Below are 23,662 nucleotides of genomic sequence, written 5' to 3'. Positions count from 1 at the left end.
TGGCCCACCTCATTCTACTGAAGAAAAGGGCCAGTGCAGTGCTGGTCAAGCCTCAGGACATTAACCATCCACCAGCCACTCCTGGGGCTGGTCCTTCCTTGGGACCTAGTTTGAAGGCCATGGGGGAGCATACCGATGGCTCTTCTCACAAAGTGAGCAGCCCCATAACCCGTGTTCCTCTTAAGACTTCAGGTGAACTTTACTTAGGTAAAGCATACATAGTGTATGTACTATCTCAAGTATACATGTCTTTTTTTATTAAACGTGTTTTTATTGACTTTTTTAGAAAGAGAGGAAGGGAGAGGGAGAGAGAGATGGAAACATTAATGAGAGAGAAACATCCATTGGCTGCCTCATGCACACCCCCTACTGAGGATCGAGCCCTGGGAATCAAACCAGCAACCTCTTAGTGCATGGGTCAACCCTCAACCACTGAGCTACACCAGCCAGCCTCAAGTGTACATTTCAGTGAGTTTTGACAAAATTGCTGATCCCTATATGAACACCAGAACATGTAAGACATAGAGTATTTTCCCCCTAATGTATTTTGAAGCTCATGGAGTATGAGTGCAATACAATAGGGTTCTCTCATCATATTCTTTCAATGGCAGATCCTTTGCATATAATTGTTGAAAACTCTTAACCTGGGTTAGGAAAGTTCTAGGTCGTCTTAGTAGGCCTTCAAGAAAGGAAAAAGAAAGAAAGCAAAGTAAAAAGTCAGAATACAAAGCAGTAGCTTATCTGACCTATCTGGACCAAATCTGGTCTAAAATATACCTAACTCATTTGGGCCTGGATACATCAAGAGGCATTGTGAAGGTCTTTCAGGCAAGGATCACATCCCTTCAGATAGCTCCCTCCTCCAGGAGGGGCACGGTGAGCATGCAGTCACAGCCAGAGAGTATAGAGCAGCTGTTAACTGTGGGGTGGACCAGGGCTCAGGTAGGTGGGGCCCTCCAAGCACATGGACACCTCTGTCATAGTGATGGCTGTGCTTCACAGGCAGCACAGGGAACCTCTCCAGACCCACAAGAGTGGCACAGAGAACTGTTAACCAAAGGTATTCACTGTGGTGCCAAGACAGAACCCTCCATTTCTTTCTCAAAACATGACAAAGTGCAGCAAATGATGAGTCTGCTAGTGTTACGATGAACATCCCACCAAGGCATAAACTATTTAAGAAACAGGGAGGGCTTAGAAGTTGGCCAGTAAAAACAAGTCATTCAAGTATTCTGTGTCTGCAAAGAAAAATGACATCACATTAAAAAGGTCAGGCTTAAATAAATAAATACGAATTTGCTTATTAGTGATTTTAGTGCTGAAACAAGTTATGGCAAGGCTATTTATAGAAAAGAAAAGGATTAGTTAAATCACAAATATGCTTAATTTTCATTTTTCTTCCTTCAAATTAAAAATAAGTAAAGGGATTTGCCTTGCTTTATAGATAAAAGAGTTAATTAACCTAAGTTCTTTTGCCCCGCATGAGAGAACTAGAGTGTTCCAATGACATTCTGAAATGTGAGCATGCTCTTGCATTTGACTAAAGTGAGGACAATGTGCTATTTTTAATAAAGAAGTGGTTCTTTGGGGACGAAGTACATATTTGAATATAATGACAATCACCAAATGTTTACTGGCTGTAAATCAGGATATGGGTGAGGGTTGGTGAACATGTGTATGTTCATACTTTGGTTCTTTCAAAACAGTGTATGTGCAAAGCTCTATTAAGCCCACAGAGAATTCAGATGGATCCCTTAAGGCTGAAGACTATGTCAGCTGGGTAGTCCAACCAACTTTACTTCTCAGTTTTAGAAAGTTCCGGAAAAGAGGGTCTTGATTCAAACCCTCTGCCCGCCTTGTTCAGCTACTTAAGGCTTTCAACTTGTATCAGACTCTCACTGGACATCTGTTTCCTTCTGACCTGGTTCTCTCTCAGCTTCCCAGGTATCACCCTAGTTTCACCACCCCCAGCTCTCCTCTCAAGATGTTGTAGTTAATGGAAGGAAGTGGGGCTTTTATAATCAATTCATCATCAAATTACAGATCAGGCCTCTTTGTTGGTGATGGGGGTGTGCATCGTATTCCCTGTGTGTCATTCTGTTCTTGAACTATTTTTTAAAATACGTCTTTCACCCTATCCGATTTGGCTCAGTGGATAGAGCATCAGCCTGTGGACTACAAGGTCCCTGGTTTGATTTCGGTCAAGGGCATGTAACTAAGCTGCAGGCTTGATCCCTGGCCCTGGTTGAGGCTAGTGTGGGAGGTAACCAGTCAATGTGTTTTTCTCACATCAATGTTTCTCTCTCTATCTCTCCCTCTCCCTTCTACTCTTTCTAAAAATCAATGGAAAAATATCCCCGGGTAAAAATTAACAACAATAACAACAACAAAAATGCATTTTTCAAGTCATGTCCAACTCATTGTTATGTGATAGCCGTGTTGAATCCTCTTGTAGCCTGTGGGCATCTCTTCTTTGAAAGTTTGTTATATGGGGAGGGAGTTGCATCTTGTACTATTACAATGTTTTCATCAATCAACAGATATTGTTGAATGCCTATGATTGCCTTCAAGTACCTTTTCTATTAAAAGTTATGAAAATTTACATAGCACTTGATATTCAGCTTGTTCGTATTTTGAGGGTAGGGCTACATTTTTGGCAAATTGTTAAAGACCCTTTGCTTTTAAATTGGTAAAAGTTGGTTCTTTGCCTAAATTCGTGTAGAAAAGATACGCTTCATACACCTGTTGGTATGTCATAGCTATTTATTTAAATATAGTTTTTATATGTGCATAGACAAAAATCATTTTAAATTTTAATAAGTAGGAAGTTAATTTAAAAGATGCATTTAAAATAGGGGGATTAGATACTTTCCAAGCATGTATAATTTATTTCAGGAATATTGCATTTCTCTCACTTTAGGTAGCATTTGTATCTTATGAATATTTGTGGCTGTATAAGTTTCATATACTTTTGCACAGTGGGACTTAATGTTTGTTTTTTTACTTTATTTTTACTGTTGGCACTATTACAGATGTCCCATTTCCCTCTTATCCCCATTTGCCCACCTCCTCCCATCTCCCACCCCTCACCCCCTTCCCTCTGGCCATCACCACACTGTTGTCTGTGTACACGGGCTATGCATATGTGTTCTATGGCTAACCCCTTCATCTTCTTTCATCTAGTCCCTCTCTCTGCTCTCCTCTATCAGTTCTGGGTCTGTTCCATGTGTCCATGCCTATGTTTCTATTTTGATCACTATTATGGTCATAAATAGTGCTCCCAGTGTATTATATAGAAGGTTTTAACATTCTGAGCTTCAGTTTTTTCTAGATTTTTAATTACAGTTTCATTCAGATATCATTGACCTATAGCACTTCTAAATTTAGAGGGTATAGCATCATGATTTGACTTACAAATATCGTGATCACCACAATAAGCTCAGTTGACATCGCTCATCTTATATAGAGAAGAGAAAAAAAAGAAAGAAATGTATTTCTCCTTGTAATGAGAACTCTTAGGATATACTCTCTTAACAACTCTCACACTAGTATATGTTGTACAGCAGTGTTAACAGTAGTCATCATGTTGTAAATTACAGTACTTACTTGTAATAGGAAGTATGTTATGTACCTCTTGACTACCCTCTTTCAACTTCCCTTCCCCACCCCTATCTCTAATAACCACATCTGATATAATTTTCTATAAATTGGTTTTAATTTTCCATGTAAGAGTGAGATCATAAAGTATTTGTCTTTCTCTGTCTGACTCATTTCACTTACCATAAAGCCTTCAAGACCATGAATATTTCAACAAATGCCAAGGTTTTCTTCTTTATTATGTATGAATAATATTTTAGTGTGTGTTTGTGTGTGTGTGTGTGTGTGTGTGTGTGTGTGTGTGTGACATTCTCTTGATCCATCCATTCATTAATGAACACGTAAGTTGTTTCCATGTCTTGGCTGTTGTGAATACTACTGCAGTGAACATGGGGATGCAGCTATGTCTTCAACATAGTGTTTTGCTGGATGGTATGGTGGTTCTATTTTTTTAATTTTTTGAAGAAACTTCATACTGTTTTCCATAGTGTTCTCACTAATTTACATTCTCACAACAGTTGTGCTTCAATTTTTAAATCTTTTTTTTTATGGCTCCTGCTTTTGTACGAACTTTAGACTCCAAAAGTATAACTAAAAAGGCAAGGTTGATAATTTTAGAACATTGAAATTTAGATTTTCAGTTGCACAAAAACACCATTAAAAAAGTGAAGAGTCCTAGCCAGTTTGGCTCAGATTGAAAGGACCCACGTTCAGTTCCAGTCTCGGACACGTACCTCGGTTGCAGGTTCCCTGGCCCTGGTGGGGGTGTGTAATCAGAAGAATATGTATTACTATATAAGCAGTTTCCATTGCACAACCACCAGACTGGTAACATTTTGAAAGTCTCAGATACTTGAAGCAAGATTGCATATAAAAGGAGAATTGCTGTACTGCTGCCGGGAGTGAAAATTAAATAACTACTTTAGGAAGATATAATTATACATACCTTTGATGCAGAAATCCCACTGCTTATTCTACTTAGAGAGACTTCAGTGAGTATCCCCTAGGAGACAGGTTCCAGAATGCTTATTTCTGCATCATTTATTCAAGTGAACAATTGAGAGCAGCTTCTAAGTGTCCATGGGTAGGGAAAAAAATAATTCTCTTAAGCTATATTTAGAGACAAGAATGTTAATCAGAAATTAAGAAAATGAACTGGGTTTGTATGTTCTAACAGAGACGAACATCCCATACATCAAATTGAATAAAAACAAGCAAATAGCCGAATACTCTGCATATGTCAGGATGCCATTTTATACGGTTAAAACAGAGAGAGCAACACTGCATTTTGTTTATGGTGACATGTAGTAGATGTGGTGGAAGTATAGAAGATGGGGTGCCAGTTGCCTCTGGCAAGAGGAAGAGAGTTCTTAGAATTGTTGAAGTTTTTTCTGGAGGTGTGGATGACAGGTTCACTAGTGTTTTTATAGTATTTTTTTTTTCTTATCTTTAAAGGGCTTCATTTTTTAAAGTAGTTAAAATGAGTACTAAAATATATCTAGTTTAAGGGGATGTAAAATTACCTAGTATAAAAAATAGCCACTTTAAAAATTCTTTATGTATTTCCATCCTGAAGAAACTGCCCGAGTTTCTTTTCATGGTGTTCAGCCTTTATGCACACAGTCAATATTCAGATGTCATTTTGAATGTTATCGTTTGAGATTTTTGACCTTGAGACTTCAGAATGAGCCTAAATGAGAGATATTCAAGTATATTTCTTATGCGTTACAGTGATGTGAAGAAAGGTCTATCTGAATTCACTAATATTTTTCTAATATTTAGCTCTTATCATTTGTTTTATTCTTTCTTTTTAAATATATATATGGGCATTGTGTTCCCATTATTGATGCTTTTATTCTCTTGGATTTTCAATAGTGTGTAAGGAAAGTTCTGATTATAATTAAGTATGGCCTAAAAACACATACTTGGCCCCCTTCTGGAGTGAGGTACTATATAGTATTTGTTTGTTTGTTTGTTTGTTTGTTTGCTTTCTCAATGATTTATAAGGCATTTTTCAAGTATAAGATGGATTTTTTAAATGTTAAGGCAAATAATAAAAGTCTCTTTGCAGAACTATTAGAACGCACACATAAGTCAGAGCCCAGATTTCCTTAGCCTTCACATATGGTTATTGTAACGTCATGGGGAATGGCTTTAGATGGTGCACATGGTACATATTTGGCAGCTGCATGGCCTTGTGGTGGGCACTCATTCTCTTTCAGGATAAAACTGCATTTATTACCAGGATCCTATAGCAACCCCTTTATGGTGTGCTCTCTTCCTTCCAACCCTACTGAGTTACTCAGTTTCTCCAAAGCACCAGTTTTGATTAGCTCTACACTAATTCTGATTGTCTGCAGCACTAAGCCTTTATACCCAAGAATATTATTTTGTACCTTTAGCAACACATCCACATGCTATTTTCCCTATACAGCAGGAAAATCCTATAGTTTTGTTTATAGAGGCCTTGTCCATTTCTTGTAAATTTCTAAGTATTATATATTTTTAACTCTGTGAATGGGTTTTTAGTTTTTTACAAATTATATGTACTAATGAATTATTCTGACATATAGGGAAAAGTCCCAATTTTAATATTTTCAGCTTCTAACAGGCCAACTAATTGAAAACTCCTAATCCTGTTTTGTTCCATTTTTTTCCCATATGGATGGTCATGCCAGTGAATAATACTAATTTATAATTACACTAGAAGCCCAGTGCATGAAATTTGTGCACTTGGGTCGGGGGAGTCCCGGATTGTGAGGGGGTGCAGGCCAGGCCAAAGGATCCCATCAGTGCACAATCAGGACGGGGAAGGATGCAGTAGGTTGACCTGCCAGGAGGGACGGCAGGAAGGCTCCAGGGCATGTCTGACCCTTCTTAGTCACAATCTGCCGGATCCCAGCAGCAAGCTAACCCACCAGTCAGAGCATCTGCCCCCTGGTGGTCATTGCAACTGCCAGCCCCCTGGTGGTCAATGCATGTCATAGTGAGAGGTTGAGTGGCCTTAGCATAATATTAGCATATTACACTTGATTGGTTGAATGGATGAATGGACACTTATTATATTAGACTTTTATTATCTAGGATGGGTATTTTATAATAATTTCAGTATTTATAATTTTACCTTATTTGTTTTCATTTAATGAAGTTATTTTTTCTTTGATGAAGTTAACTTCTGGAAAGGCACTAAATAAAACAGGGGAGTGTGGACATTCTGTGTCATCTGGGTATAATGGATGAGCCTGTCTTGCTCACTATCATCATATTCCTGTGGCATTTTATTTGCTGTGATAATTCAGTGTTTAGTGTCATTATTATACTCAATGCTGAACTGTAAATATGTTAGTCTTTCCTATTCCACTGAAAGAATTTCCAAAAGTAATTCCCTAGGATCATCGCTATCCATAACACACACATACACACACACACACACACACTCACACACACACACACGATGAAATTGATGAAAACATGTTTCAAATAGCAAAGTCTGTTAGCTGAAAATCTAAGAAACCCCCAAGGCTTTAAATTTTTATAGAATGATTTCCTTTTCTTACATTCTCAGTGGATTTATGAATTATTTTCTCTACTCACTGTAGGAGTTCATTAATAAGTCATAAACTTTTCTCTTTTGTGTGTTTTACAGAACTGCCTTTATAGGACATTATCAGATACTCAGTTCAGCTAAGAAAAAATAATGAGGCATTCGCATTCACTGCATCTCCTTTTATCTTCACTTTATCTTTTGAAATTCTGGGTCTTAGATTTAGCAAGCTTGTATTGCTACCCTCCAGATTGCTTTAAATGCATTGTGCTGTTCTTGTTCTCTTTCCTGACATTTAGGGGACAGATTTAACCTTTGATCTCCCCATATTTGGATTCTATTCATAAAAGATGTGATCTGTGATATTTATTTTTTCAAGTAAAGTTAAAAATGAATTAACAGACATAACATTTAAATAGGAACCAATATGAACTAGCTAAATATTTATGAATGCCATTTTGTAAATGTTCTCTGCATTTATGATTGACAGAAATCCTCCCTTCTCTACACTTCTCCAGGGTCCAGTGACACAGAACTTCATAAAAGGTAAACAAAAAGTGAAGGCTGCAGGTGGGACTTAGAGATGAGCCCGGAAAAGAGAGCCCCGCTTTCACCTTGAGCATCCCTGAATCCAGAGGGCAGCGGCCTGTGTACCCTTTAGGCTCAGGACTTTTTTTGATTCTGTCTACTTCAAAGTAGCCCACTTTTTTGAAATCTCCTGTTTGATTCTTAAACTTAAAACGTGCAGACTTCTTGTGCTGTGGTTTTGATAATATATTTATACTATCTGTCTCCATATATGGAGGCTTTTAAAAAAAAAAAACCATAAATATAAAATAGACTAGCTCTCGTTATGACTTCATATAATCCAGATGAAAAGCTACAACTCCTTTGTGAGCATGCCTCCTGGGTCAGGGTAAAAAGCACAACTCAAGGACATTGTCAATGAGAACAGGGAGCTTCACAGCTTCTTAAGGTTTCCAGAGCCGCCTGAGGGAGTACCTGACCTTCCCTTTCACTGTGTATCTTACAACGGAGAGCACCTAACTCTCTTCTTGCTCTAAGGCTTTGGGGAATGAGGACCCTTGTGTTTTCAACTTTGTGCCTCCATGGCACCTTACCTATTGTTTATGGTCAGTAAACGTTGGTTGGTTGAGTGATTAATCAAACAGTGCGGGTGTTACCATTTAATGAAGACTCCTCTTGCTCTTATCATAAGGACCATTCCAAGCACAAGCAAAGCAAAAAGGTGTTTGTTTGTTTGTTTTTCTTTATGACATTGCATCTCAGACAAATTCTGATCATATGCAATTCTTATGGCCATATTTCTATTTGAGTTGAAAGTGAATTTAATTAGATTTTTCAGGATTGATTCTATAGAAGATAGTCTTTTTAAAAAAATATACCTTATTGATTTTTTACAGAGAGGAAGAGAAAGGGATAGAAAGTTAGAAACATAGATGAGAGAGAAACATCGATCAGCTGCCTCTTGCACACTCCCCACTGGGGATGTGCCCGCAACCAAGGTACATGCCCTTGACCGGAATCAAACCCGGGACCTTTCAATCTTCAGGCCGGTACTCTATCCACTGAGCCAAATGGATTTCGGCTAGAAGCTAGTCTTTGTAGGCACTTTTAAGATATTCTTTTTCCACCCAAATACCATAGCTTTAGTTACTTACTCAACACTTTTTTTCTAAACACAGTTTAATAAGGGTATCTGTGGATCTGGTGACATTTCTTCCTGAGCCAAGAACCATCATAGAAATACAACATACGGACACATTTCCAGACTAGGTTAATGAAATAATGGAATTAAGATTCACTTTGCATTGCAACAGGGAAGGTATTATGAGTAACATATCTATAGAGAAAGCCAAGGAATTCATTGAAACCTAAGTGAAAAAAAGTGAGGATAACACACCCACAAGTTTCTCAATATTCCTGGCATGGCATTGTTTTAATTCCTCTACATACATTAACCCATTTACTCCCTATTACCTGTGAAGCATAGAGAGGGTGACTTATTTGCCTAAGGCCACACAGCTGGCAAGTAGGAGAGCTGGGGAGCCCCCTTGTGTGGGGTCTTCTGAATATCATCTTCATGGTGGCATCATGTGGCCTCCATGAGCCACTCTCTGACCACGGTCCCTGTTTCTCTGCTGTGATGGACTGCTTTCCTGCCCCTGAATGGGCCCTGACCATGGAACCTGCCAAAGGCCCTAGCGTGGAGGGAATGTCCATTGTAAGTCATTTCATTGGCTTTCATGCACAGCTTCCACCCAACAAAGCTCAAATAAACCACAGGGGCGATCACCCAAATGAAATGGGTAGTTCATTTTAAAGATTTCCAAAAATAAAACATAAAAGCATGTAGGACTATTACCAAGAGGCATTCAGTAAATGTGAACTGATACCACAAGTGACAGTGAATGACTTGAATGAATTCAAGTGCAATGTTGAATAAAGGTCTCGCCAGGTTTTAGAGAAAGTAAATTTTCTAGCGGTCATTCGGATGAGAAAAATCAACACTTTATTTGCCTTTTCCCAGTGAACAAAGGGAAATGCTGAAGCAGGGGAAGTGAACTTGCTCCTAATGAGGGCAGACACTCAGAATCAGGAATTAGCACACAGGGGCGGTACTGGCCCCCGGGCCAGCGGTGGGCTGACTCTCATGCTGCACCCGGAGGAAAAGCCCTGCCCTTCCTCTTGCTGGTCTGTGGACACTCTGAAGTGAATTGTGAAGTCATGTCATTCACGAGCCTGTCAGAGCACACAGAAATGAAATGCTGGACAACTCATTCAGACTTTTATCAAAAGTGCTTTCCGTTGCTTTTCAAAGCTAGAGAAATAAATGCAGAATTGGGGAGTTTTCATCAGGCTTATCTTCCTTATACGCTCACATGGCCTCAGGACTCATGCATTCCCTTGATTGTTTTCAGTGCTTTATGACACCCACTTTATTTACTATTTATAGGGAAGTAAGTAATGCCTGGGTCAAAACTATCTTAAGCCTCTTATTTTCTCCAACATCAGTTTGCTGCACAAGTTTTGAAAAGAGCAGCTTCTCTTCCAGAATATAAAAGTTTTTCTCACAGAGTTGTTTGAGCTACAAAATAAAAAATAGATATATTCCGGGCCAATGGTCTGCCTTAGATGAGTACAGGGGTCACCTGGATATATAACAACCTGGGCAAGAGTCTTCCAAATATCTTTGCACACCCACATCTTCCAAGATGTTCCCCATAGAAGGAAGGTCTTATGTGCAAATGCACATTTACATATATGCTCGCCTGTGAAATCTCATTCCCAACAAGCATCAGCAGCTCTGGAAATGCCTGCCACATGGAGTCCCGAGCAGTCCAGCTTTTCCCAATGTACTTGACCATGGAAACTTATCCATGTAACACCTAGGAACATACCCAGTCTGCATGCCTTGGGGAAATATAACTGAGCTTTTTTTCAAATGAGAGTAAAAAAATGAATCTAGAAAGTTCTTACGTGTCTAATAAGTAAAAAGGAGTTTTCTTCCAGAGGAAGGGAAGCATTGAATGAAGAAGGATTGGGGTCCAGCAAGGAGTGAGCCGCACTGGGTCAGCACTTCTAAAGGCAGCATACATAGCCACATGTGATGCTTGTCTCTGATCAGCAATCAGAGAAAGGGCCGCTTTCCTTATGACTCACTGAACACCCCAAACTCATGTTCTCACAGTGATTTTGCAAAAATGAGCCTCATTTCGCACATCTAAAATCTGCAGCACCCAGAGCCTCAGTGTATCATGGAAGGCATTAGATTGAGGGACACTCTTGATGGTCATGAGCTAAATGTGTCACCCTGTGAACCTCAGATTCCACAGTGAGGGATTTGGTCATGCATGATCTCATCTAATATTCTATTATAGAATTTTGGCAGTGAAGTTGCATAGTACAAATTTGGAAGTTTCCAAGTATTATAATATGATGAGCCTTGCCCCCCCAAAAAATTAAAATGGTTAAATTTATAGTAACTTTTTATTATAGTTTAGAGCACATGTGTCAAACACAAGGCCCTCGGGCCAAATCCGTCCCGCCAGGCCTTGCAATGTGGCCCGCACCGCGCTGTCATCACTGCACTCTGCTGCGTTTCCATCACAATGACAGTTTATGACTGTTCAGTAAACCATTCGGCCCGCGATTTAGGCTGGATTTTAGATTTTGGCCCCTTCTCTGACTGAGTTCGACACCCCTAGTTTAGAGTCTCAAAATGTGTTTATTAGTCTCAGTAAGTTTTTGGTACAATTTACCTTTAAGTAATTTTTATTAGTTTACATTAGGGGTGTCGAACTCAATCAGAGAAGGGGCCAAAATCTAAAATCAAGCCTAAATCGCGGGCCGAATGGTTTACTGAACAGTCATAAACTGTCATTGTGATGGAAACGCAGCGGAGTGCAGTGATGACAGTGCGGTGTGGGCCACATTGCAAGGCCTGGCGGGACGGATTTGGCCCGCGGGCCTTGTGTTTGACACATGTGGTTTACATGAACAATTCTGTCACTTAGCCAACATTTATGTTTGTGAGGTTCTTTTCAATTTGTGTCCATCTGTTGCCATGGCACTTTCTTAGGGGTCATCATGCTCTATCGATCAATTTTTCTCTACTTTTTGGATAACAATTTAGATAAATTTTCTGCATGATATGATTGTCATCTCTATCTAAGAAGACTTTGATTTTTTTAAAATGTTGCTACCGTACTGTCTTTGGACATACAGGGTAGTTAGTGTTGCTGCCGATGTTTTGAATTATTTCCTTGGAAGAATAGGATTGTCTCAAAAAATTCTTCCCTAGTTTCCATTGTTTCAAGCACAGCAAATTTGGCTGCAGTGGATTTTGGCATTTCCTTTTTTTTTCTTTTTTCTTTTTTTTCTTAAAGGAATAGAAAAATGAAACCTCAGGAATTTGTGTCCTTTTTACTTTATCAATGCAACTGATATGTTTTTTCAAAGACTATTCACATTTTTGTGGTCCATATTATGTCAACCTGGAACTTTGTGCCTTTTAAGGAATGGTTTTGTTAATGAATTTAGTTCTTATTGCAGCTTATAGATTCAGCCTCACCAGTTATATTTATCTCTTGTGTTTCCTAATTCCTCTTTTAATCCTAGTTTTGTTGGATTTCATTCTACCGAAGTATCCAATGTTTATATTGTATATTGTTTCATTTCTAAATTTAGTCAATATGCATTTTCTTATTGATAGTAGCCATGAAATGTCGTTCACTCTGTCAGGTAACTGAAACACAAAGGTAAGTCTGACCTGGAACTGCCTCTCAAAAAACCTGGGACATGTTAATCTCTATCAAAGGAAGATCTACCGTTTCTCTTATAATTAACTCTGTTCCTCCAAGAGAGAACAACATTCTGGATTTTGTTTTTAATATTTTGTGATCTGATTTTTAAAAAATATTTTCTTTCTTGTCCATTGGGTACTTAATGTAATATGTTGTGAGAGCTCAAAATCAGAGTTTTTCTTTTACTAATATGCATTTATCCTAGCACCATTTATTTTATAATCATTCCATCTCCACAGTACCATAGCAGACTTACTTTATATTCACTGTTTTATGTCACTAGGTACTGGTGTTTGAATATTTGGGTTTCAATGCAGTTTAGTAATAGGCATAGCTCTTCCTTAAGCTTACAGTAAGATAAATCTAAGGGAAGTTACAGGACTGAAATGGTGTTATCCTTGTAGCTGGTATAATAATTAGCACGCTGAGAGCCTTTTCATTTTTTTTAAAGTTGTTTCTCTCAGTTTATAGAAATTATTGTTATCTGAGTGCCTAGTCTCACTTCTAGAGGTGTTCTCTAGTTTTATGGTGGAATTTTTCATTAGAATTCAAAAGAAATTCCAAGGTCCATGTGTTGATGTGTGACCATGGTTTCTGCAAGAATTCCTCACCGGAGAGGTCCATGTTGGCTGCTGCTGCCAGAGCTGGAATCAGAGAACATTCACTATCCCTGTTCACAGCACAGTTCTTGATTGAGATGAACTTTTACTTAATTCTATTCAAGTGAGACTGTCCTAGGAAATGGCTTATTTCTTCAAGCGACAAAGCTTCCTTTGTGTGCGTGAAGCCATGATTCATTGGACCAACATGGCAACTAAGTTAACATCTGTTGACTTCCATCCTTTCAAGTTGAATTGGGGCAATAAAACCTGCCATGACTCTTCATGTGTTGTTGTAAGATGGTTTAATGCTTATGATGGAGCTTCGATTGTAAGAGATTATAGATAAGAATGTATCATATATAGGCCATATGGTCTCTTGGATGGGTAGGCATGGGAAAAAGCAATTCCAGTACAGAGTGGTGAGTGCCATGTAGCACCAAAGGGAGAGCTCCTCAATGCTTTGGGTGGTCGAGGAGGGCTTCAGTGAGGAGGGCAGCCCAGAACTATATCTGGAAGACTGACACAACCATACATGTCAGTCCAGGCATGTTCAAGGATCCTACACCTATTACTAGTGGTTTGACTTGGCTCAGAGATGTAAGTGAGAAAGAACTGAGAGATGATACTTGAGAAGGGCTCAGAACATATCATTAAAATCATATATAGACTATGACAAATTATCTGGCCTTCATTAGATAAGCATTGAAGAGACAAGTAAGTTTAAATAATGGAAGGGCATTACCCAAGAGTCCTGGAAAACATAGCCAAGCATTTGTCATTCAGATGCACCACAGCTCCCTCTCTTCCTCTCCTCCCCCCACTCCACCATGCAGTGAGGTTTCTTCAGTCTCCAAGCTACGTCTTAGCTAACTCCCTATAGTAATATATCTCTTTTCCTTAGTCACCAAACTGCTTGGAATGAACAACTTTTGAAGCTTGGTTTTACATAATATGATTTATTTTCCTAACTTCTCATCTAATTGTTCCTCTGAAATACTGTCTCAAAGGTGTCTCTGGTTTCCCAGGCACAAAGCTCATAGTTAAAATGATGAACTCAGATTTAAAGGGAAAATAAAGATTGGTTTCCTGCCTTGGGAGAAGCAAAGAAGATTGGTGCTAATGATCCAAGATGTGACTGAGAATTAAATCTCCATTTAATTTAGCTAAGCTATTTTAGTCCTCTGTTCATTTACAGAAATATAGGAAATTTTATTCTGACTTGAAGATGAAGATTTTTCAATGGGTAAATATTAATAGACCCATTAGTAATAGGGCAGTATAAACCTTGCATATTTTTTTAAACCAATATCATTGATTTTATAAAAGAGGAAGTAAATTAAATGACTTGCCCAAAGTCACATACCTGTTTTCCCCTATAGATATAACCATCTGGCTTCTGCTTGAATGCTTTCCGTAAGCTTTTCCCTAAAGATTAAATTCCAAACCAGATCAAAATCATGATTCATTGAGAGGCTGTGACCACAATGTCTGGCTGCCATATGTTTTTCAGGGACAAAATGAAAACACAGAGAAATATAGTTCAAAACTGGTTGGTTTCTGTGACTTTTTGAGCAGAACAATTGAACTGTGGGTTGAATATTATCATAAAAAACTTTGATGGACCTGCTAAAGTATTTTAATGGCCTGTAACTTTGTTGTAATAAATATAGTTTGACATAATATTTTTTATTCTATAGCATTTGATGTAACCACTGCAACTTGGACTTCTGTAGTACTAGGCAGCATGGAATGGAGGATCCCTTTTAACTCAGTGTGCCAGGACAGTGAAGCAGTATCTTGTGAGGTTTGGAACATGAGTAGAAGCAATTGAAGGTGGGCTGCAATGAGGATGAACTGAAATAGAAACGCAGAAGATAAAGAAAATATTGAATCAACAAATAGCTGTGTAGGTTGAGGCATTTAAAAAGTGCATGTGATTAGAAATCAAAAATTAAGCCACAAAGGGATATATAATATTTTTAACCTCCACACTATAGAATTCACCCTCTCTTCTAGAATGTGTGTTCTGGAAACTTTCTTTTAAATCTTAATATGTTAGTCTCAATTCAATATTGCATTAGGTCAACTGTGAATAATACTGTGAAAACAGGTCATGTGACCTTGGGCAAGTCACTTTTTTTGAAAGGTAAGATTACCTTCTCTTTTTAAAAATATTTTTATTGAGTTCAGAGAGGAAAAGAGAGGGAGAGAGAGAGAGAGAAACATCAATGATGAGAGAGAATCATTGATCAGCTGCCTCCTGCACACCTCACACTGGGGAATGAGCCTGCAACCTGGGCATGTGCCCTGACCGAGATTCAAACCGTAACCTCCTGGTTCCTAGGTCAATGCTCACCCACTAAGCCATGCTGGCCAGGCTGATGCTATTTTTTTATGTTTAAAAATTGTGACATAGGAGCGCAGCAGACATCTTTCCTTGACTGTTGTGATGTTCTTTCATTAGTCAGCACTCATACTTCCGCTTTTCAGGGTCCCATGAACTCTCTGTATTCATGCATTCATTGATTGTTGATTCTATTAAATATTCTCAGCTGATATGTCACTAGAGATTTATTAGAAAAAGTAAGAAGCAATAATGTGTACTTTGGAAGATATATACTTTATGAATAATTTTATTTTATGGAATCTAAAGCTTAGGTTCAATCTATGAAAAGTAATTTTGCTAGCATTTTTAAAGCATCTGCCATTAAAATGGCCAAGTTTGCAAATCCATGTAACACCGAGGGTTGGTGAGAACCTGTGCCAATGGACCTCTCCTACTCTATCCATGACCTTTAAATCTGATCCCATATTTGGAGGGCAATCTGGTAAATATAGGAAAGATTGTCACACATAGAATGCCCTTTGACCCAGCAGTAACTCTTGTTATTATGGATCCTTAAAAAATGCCAATGGACATGTACAAAATTTAGATTCCAAAAATATTTGAGAAAAAAGTGAAGAAAAATAAATATTTGACCATAGGGCATGAGTTAAATAAATGTTGTTACAGTGAAGTAAAATAATTAAAAAAAAAAACTTTGAAGGTTAAAATGTGGAAAATTATTTATTTACCTTATATGAAAAAAAGTTCCAAAATTATAAGAATATTACAATTCCACTTTTGTAAAGAAAAACGACTACATATAAGTACAAACCATTGGAAAGATGCTCATCAAAATACTGAAATGGATTCTTTTGAATGATAGGTGTTTAGATTATAAGTGATTTTTAACATGTTTTGGATTATCTCTTTTCCATGATTTAAAATAAACAATACTGTTTTGTTTTTTTAAAAAAACTCAGTTTAATTTAAAACTCAATATAATTTATGTAAATAGGAGAAAGATACCTTGAAAAGATATAGTGATGTAATTGCTTCCATTTACAAACATGATGATGTAAAAATTCTGAAACGCTGAGTGCTTTTGTATTCATTTCTTAGTGGTTAATGACTTGCTCTTGTTAACTGATAATTATCATTTATTTTAACTATTCCTAAAACTTAGGATTTCTAGAGTCAGATTAATAGATATTCTGTTGTTATGCATACCTTTGATAAAGCTATGTATTTTATATTAATCTTTTGGAATGAGACTATCTTCTGCATATCCAATTATTTTAAGAAAATTAGATCAATATGGAGATAAAAGACATCTCTGCAATATTGAATCTTTTCATCCATGAATATGATCTATCCCTTCATTTATTAATATAACTATAAATATAATATTAAAAACAAGGTCTTGTAAAAAAATAAATTTCCACTTTATTTTTATAATCAAATATGTACCATGGACCATCTTTCCCAAAGTGTTCTATTTTAAAACCAAGGCTAAAAAGAAATTCCAACGTACTATAAATAATCAGATCTATTGGAATCAGAATTACTATCTTTAAAATGAACTACCTCTATAATATCATTGTTTTTCAAGAATTAAGAAATATTGAGTCTGTTCATGCATGTGTGCCCATGTATCTGTGTGTGCATGCCTGGCTATCTTTGGATCTATTCTCTTCCTATTTATGAAAGCAACAAGGAAGTATTATTTAGACTGGAGTGTGTTGGAATTGATCCTCTGGGTACGGTGTCCTGGGGTTAGATTCTACCAGAAGCCGGCCAGGCTAAGCATCCTCTGCCTGCCCTTCTCCAGCCCCCATGGCAGTGGAGCCAGAAATGTTTCTCTCTGGCTCACTGTGCTGAACACAGGCCCTCCCAGGAGAGGAGTGGCAGTAACAGAGCTGTCACAGGGCTGCCACAGATGGTTCTGTGCTAAATCTGCAGCCTCAGTGGATGCCTCTTTAGGGGAGAAATGAGGTGGCTGGAAACCATGTTCATGTCACTCCAGAGACTGTCTTTGTGGGTTAGTGAGCAGAACGAGGACCGTTAATTACAGATGGCAAAGGCCTCCCATGCTCCCTCTTGCATCTGCATTTCTAGTTTTGCATCTGGAATCAACAGGACAGTGACATGCTAGATGTTTTCGGTGAAGCAGGATTACCAAAACGAAGGAATCCTCTCATGATGCCTTGCATAAAAGCCTGAAATAAAATCCAATAATTCCACGGGTTCTTGGTTAAATAAAAATAATAGCTACCAGAGAGTTTGCTGTGTGCCAGGCGCTGTCCAAAGCAATATTATTCAGCATATTATTTTGTTTTAAATGTACAAAACTGCAGCATTCCTGCTTTATGGGACATGCAACTGAGACTCAGATAGTTTAAGAAACTTGCTAAAGGTCATACAATTTAAGTGAAGACAGAAATTGAACCATTTTATTCACATGCACACATATTAGTAGCAGCAGCGGCATTGTTAAGGACTTCCTTAACTAGGGAAATAATTTTAAGCACATCCTGAAATATAAAACATTTCACTTATCAAGTAGAACTAGAAAACCTCTTTAAAATTGACAGTCTATATTTAGGAACTTTGTGTGCAGGTGTGGTTTAGCTGAATAGATTCACCTTTACTGAAAATGCAACTTTTTCATTCCGTGGCACCTCTCAGTGTATTTCTTCATTAAGAAGTTCCTTCTTCTCAGGCTGCCCAGTTCCTTTCTTATTCATTTTTATTAAAAATCATTCCCTTTTCCTTCAGTTCATGATAGAGATGTTGTTGTTCTCTCTTTTTTCTTCTTCATAAACTATCTCATTCTCTTGGAGCCAGATAAATGGAATTGCTGCAGTGTTCGGTGTGTCCAAGGAAAGCCAATCTGGTCACATTTTAGGGCAGACCTCTGGGATTAGAATGATTATAATACATTAAAGTAAATGAGCATTTTTCTATTTGAATTTAATATTAGATCCATGATTTAAAAAATCAAGACAGCCTTAGAGCATGTGTGAGAAGCTACTCTGTGATCTGTGGAATGCATTAAGCTAGATTATTCCTGCATTTGGGATATTTCCAAGTAATTTATCCTCCATCAAATTGGCAGTTATCACACATACATGTAATTTTGATATGCATGTAACTGGTATAGAGACTTTTTCTAAAAGGAAAGAGTGTCTGTGATTTGAATTCAAGGAATAAAGTAACATGATGACTTTGGCCCATTGTGGGTGAAGCCAGCAGGACCCCTGGTTCCACCAAGTATCAGAGAATACCCTCCAGCTGGGCTCTTTTCCCTTGACATATACTTCCTTATCACTACAAGTATTAAGATAATAAATAAGTTAAAACAAAGCTTAGGAAATTAAGAAACAGTTTGCCTCCCAAAAAGGAGGGAAAAGGAAACTTTGGGAATCTGTAACCAGACCTCAGTGCACCAGAGAAAGGAAAGTGAAAAGCACTTCAATTTTGATGGCTGACCTGAGTGAGAAGAAGGTGGATCCCCAGGGGGTCTGCAGAGAAAGAAGGTAGGAGATGAGTAGCTAAGGGCTGGGACAGAGGGCAGGGGCAGACACACCTACACGTGTCAAAGGAGGAGCCTTCCTCAGTTCTCAGCAAAGGCCTCCCATTTCAGCAGCGCTCCCTCATCTAAGCCAAGGGCTCTCGCTGTGGACTTCTTGCCATCCCGGACAACTTATCCACAAGACACATAGATCAGAACTTCTGAAATGAGAATGCTTCTCATGTGGGTCACTGGCATTTTATTTCCTGGCACGCAGTGTCTCCAGGAGCACTCTGAAGTGTTAGCTTGTGCTGTGTGGTGCCTGTGGTCACAGTCAGCTCCCAGCACTTTTTTTTTTTTTTAGGAAGTTCTATAAATGCAGCATTGAGGTCTCCCCAGCGTAACACTTAGCTGTTTGTGCTCACCTTTTCCATACACTGAAATATGTTCACATGTTCCTACGTCCTGCCTGGGTATACTCTTTTAAAGAGAAGTTATTCCCCTTAGCGAGTTTTTTGTTTTGTCTTGTTGTTTGAGTATTTTTGCAAGAACTGTTTTCTTCATTTACCTAATTTCTCTGAAGTCACTATTTTTGAATTGTGAGTGTGTTATTTTCAGAGCTTGCTTTTACATAACTCTACAGTGTGAACAGGCTTAATTCTGGGGATTCCCTTTTGTGTCCCGGTTTCATATTTGGATGTCAGTGTGCCAGCCTCGGTGCTTACCCCTCCCCATTCCTTCCACTCCTCCAGGCTCCCCACAGGGTAGCGCTCCGTGGAAACTAATAATGGAAGGTGATGGGGTACAAAGTCACTATGAGAACCCTTGTGGTTGTCCTAGTGGCCTAGTAGGAGTGTTGGGAGTAAAAGCAAACAATGGCAACTAGAAGTGGCCCAGACATATTTTCTATCAAAATGATAAATGCTTTGTCTTTTCCTGTAACAATATCCCCTTGGATTGGTGAGTCTTAAAAAAGTTACTTAACCTCAGTGCCTCAGTTTTCTCATCTGTTCAATGGGGTAATAGAGAGCCGTAGAGGGGAGAGCTCCTGATACTAACTATAAACACACAGACTTCAGGCCCCAGTGGTGTTTGGTGCTCAAGTGACGTCAGGAAGAAAAGTTAGGGATGCATGTTGTCATCACTACATCAATCACTCAAATAGTAATGCAAAGTGTTGTAGCTAAGAAAACAATTATTGCAGTGAATGGAAAAGGCACTTGGAAAAATACATTATCACCTATAATAATAAAGGTATAATATGCTAATTAGACTGGACAGCAAAACGAACTTCAGGACAAAGCCACAGTGGTGGGGGCCAAGGCAGTGGTGATTAGGGGTGATCAGGCAGGCAGGGAAGCAGTTAGAGGCAGGCAGGTGAGTAGTTAGGGGTGATTGGGCAGGCAGGCAGAGATGGTTAGGGGCGATCAGTCAGGCAGGCGAGCAGTTAAGGGCAATCAGGCAGGCAGGCAGGCCAGCAGTTAGGAGCCAGAGGTCACGGATTGTGAGAGGGATGTCCAACTGCTGGTTTTAACCCTAAACTGGCAGTCAGACATCCCCAAGGGGTTCAAAATTATGAGAGGGTGCAGGCCAGGCTGAGGAACTCTCCCTGCATCCTGTGCATGGCATCGAACTTGTAGTTCTATAATAAAAATGCTCATCAATTTAGAAGAGAAGGAACACTTTCAAACCATTAGCAGGCATAGGTGAAATACATACAGCTAACATTTTATTCAATGGCCAAGTATTAAAGACTCGCCCTTTCAGATCTGGAACAAGGCACCTCTGTTCAATATTTTACTGCAGGTTAGACAAGTGAAATGGGGTAAGAAAAAGAAATAAAAGACCGGAAATATAGAAAGTAACAAGGAAAACTGTGTCTCTTCATAGAGAACTAATTATTTACACTGGAAATCTGAAAGAAATAAATCAAACACCTAGGAGAACTAATATGCAAATACACCAAGGTTAAAGAGGGCAAAGAAATATACAAAAAGCAATTGTATTTTTATATAACTGGCAGGAAAAAGTGAAAAGGAGAAGTAAAAATGTAGTTCCCTTTTTAGTTGAGTCAGAAACTAAAAATTTAATAATAAATTTCAAAAAAGACAAGTGAGATCTCTCTATTTAAAACTACAGTTTTCAAAAGACATTTTAAAAAGACTAAAGTAAATGAAGTAACATACTGTGTTCATAGCTTAGGAACCTCAAAATTATTACAATGTAAATTTTCTTGATTATTGTTTATATTCACTTAATCCTAAGTGTAAATTCAGCAGGCTTTTTGTAGAAATATCAAAACATATTATAAAATTTATGTTGAAATATAAAGGACTTAGGATAGTCCAAGTACTTACTTTGGTTAGCTTTAGTATTCAAGACAAGATGGTGTTGCGTATAGACCAAGGGGTTAGTCAGTGGGACACCACGGGGAATTCCTAAACAGACCTGTATATATGCGGAGGGAAAACAAAAATCCCTCCTCGCCATATAAAGAAGTTGAATCCATATGAATCATCTAATTGTAGGTAAATGCAAAAATTAAAACTGTAAAGTTTCTAAATGAAAATGTAAAAATCCATCTTTGTTGGGGGTTAAAATAGATGGTTTAGGTGTTGTTTTTTTTTGGGGGGAGAGGGGTCAAGCCATGGAAAATAATAACTTTGAAAACCCAAAATGTTCTCATCAAAAACACTGTTTAGATCATGAATAAGAAAACCAAAGATAGAACAACAAACATACGTCTGACAAAAAAAACTTTGACCCGGAATATATAAAGAATTTCTATAATTCAATTGAAAAAACAATCTAAATAAAAACAAAGGACAAAAGTTCTGAACAAACATCTCACAAAGGATGACATAAGCACGTGAAAGGGGGCCCAGATTCATTAAAGTCAAAATGCTGTAATAGCACTCAAAGACCAAAATGGCTTAGTTTTAAAAAATGACACCACCAACCGTTGGCAAGATTGTCCTATGTGACCAGCACCTACTTACTGCTTACAATTGCCATGTGTAACACTGCTTCTTCTGGAGTGACAATATATTCTTCGTTTTGTTGTTTTCTAAATACCCACCTTATATTTCAGTAGCTCTAGGGCAGAGCAATAATCATAAAGGTGGGCTTTATATATGAAGTGAGGAAATACATGCCTTCTTGTGAAAGAAAAACACTGTACTTTTGTGTTAGATAAGAATAAGCTTGTCCCCAGATTCAGCCACCTTACTTCATATTTTTTCTGTCTCAAGACTGATATATATTACTGTATGATTGTATTTTGAAGAAAAATGATGCACTGATTTTATTTATTTTACTTTTTTGTGTGGCAAAGCAGCATTGTAAGTATGAACTAATCCATAACAAGTTGATAGATGAAGTTTCAGGATTGAGAATAACAATTCTATTAAATTTTTGATGGGGAGATTCATATTAGAATTGTAATTTTTAAAAGCAGTGAGTTTTAAGGACATAAATGAGTTTACATACCTGCCTGTTTGTCAACTTCTCTCACTCATCTATCCTTATCCCCATATCTTTTTCCCCCAGGGTCCCCTCAGCACAGACATATGTGTGTAGCAGGTGATTCTAAGTCAATCCCTGAATTCTGACAAATGTGATAGAAAGAAAAGGCACAGCTAATTCAATTCTGCCATGTTTGCTATAGGGCTTGATTTAGGCAAAGGAGACAAACTAATCTAATAAGCCACTGATAAGGACCTTGAGTGTTCAAGAGGCTGTCCTTAATTTGCCCAGACTTTCTATACGCAAGACTGTCAGCTAAAGGCCTACCAGGTAGCTCTGTCTGCAGACAGTGGTAGATGGTCTGTTATCACACCACACATGTGAATGAAGAGAAATCTTGAAATGATGGCAATAGGCTGTCAGTCTTTTCTCTGTATCTAGACTCTGTTTCTATTTTGTTTGGTAGTTCATTTTTTTTCATTAGATTCCACATAAGAGTGAAGTCATATGGTGCTTGTCTCTCTCTCTGGCTGACTTATTTCACTGTGTGTGGACCTCTTTCACAGCACTTCCCTTGTTTGCCATCTGTAATTAATTATTGACTTAATTAATGAGTTTGCACATCCATTGCCTTTGTCCCCAGATAGAACTTAATCTGCACAGGAGCATTTTTCCATCTTGTCCTCAATAAAATATTTGATGCCTAAATGACCCCATGAACAGACCTTCACCAGGAGAGTGGGATTTTCTATATTTGGGAAGTATTCGCCTAAAAAAAAAACCCTAAATTTATTTTAAAAAAACAATCAAAGCTCTTATAAAAAGAACTGACCACTTTACCCTCTTCAACCAATAGATCAATAGCATTAACCTTGTTTCATAGTAGGAGGAAGGATTATGTTTAAGAAAGAGTGGAGCCTCAAGGCCAGTGTCTAAAGATGGAATCCAGAGCCTGCTAAATCCTATCTATTTGTGCCCTACCTGCTTCTCTAAGCCAATTATTTGAGACATTGATTTATCCTTCTAAATGTATTTGCCTTTATTCCCCTTCTTTTTAATGTTTTCTTTGTCCTTTAAGGCAAAGTAGTTTACAAGGTTAACAAAGTAGTTAACAAAGCCAATAAACATTATAATTGTGCTCTTATAATGAGCACGTGGCAGCAGGCACCCAAACACCTGCCCACACCCAGCTCATGGAAATAAAGTAGGAGTCCATTCATGAACAACAGTGTTTTTATTAAAAAGTGGTCAACACCGGAGTTACTTTCTATATTGAACAAGCACATTCCT

The 23,662-nt window shown here is 38.1% G+C and overlaps 1 protein-coding gene across 19 annotated transcripts in view; it reads left to right on the top strand.

The window, feature by feature from the left end:
• The window catches only part of ADCY2 (adenylate cyclase 2), a 262,534-nt gene that overhangs the window by 98,969 nt on the left and 139,903 nt on the right, over window positions 1-23,662 (top strand). Inside the window, exon 1 of one of the 19 annotated variants that reach the window (XM_036409668.2) lies at window positions 7,667-7,687. The exons of the other annotated variants lie outside the window; for them this stretch is intronic. The gene's annotated coding sequence lies outside the window, so the exon portion shown is untranslated. Of the gene's footprint in view, window positions 1-7,666; window positions 7,688-23,662 lie in introns of those variants that run through there. 19 annotated transcript variants of the gene reach the window in all.

Source organism: Pipistrellus kuhlii, unplaced genomic scaffold (genome assembly GCF_014108245.1).
Source record: "Pipistrellus kuhlii isolate mPipKuh1 unplaced genomic scaffold, mPipKuh1.p scaffold_m20_p_4, whole genome shotgun sequence".
In the NCBI taxonomy this organism is placed as follows: domain Eukaryota; kingdom Metazoa; phylum Chordata; class Mammalia; order Chiroptera; family Vespertilionidae; genus Pipistrellus; species Pipistrellus kuhlii.
The sequence above is the reverse complement of the archived record's forward strand: the minus strand, read 5'-3'. Positions and strand labels throughout refer to the sequence as shown.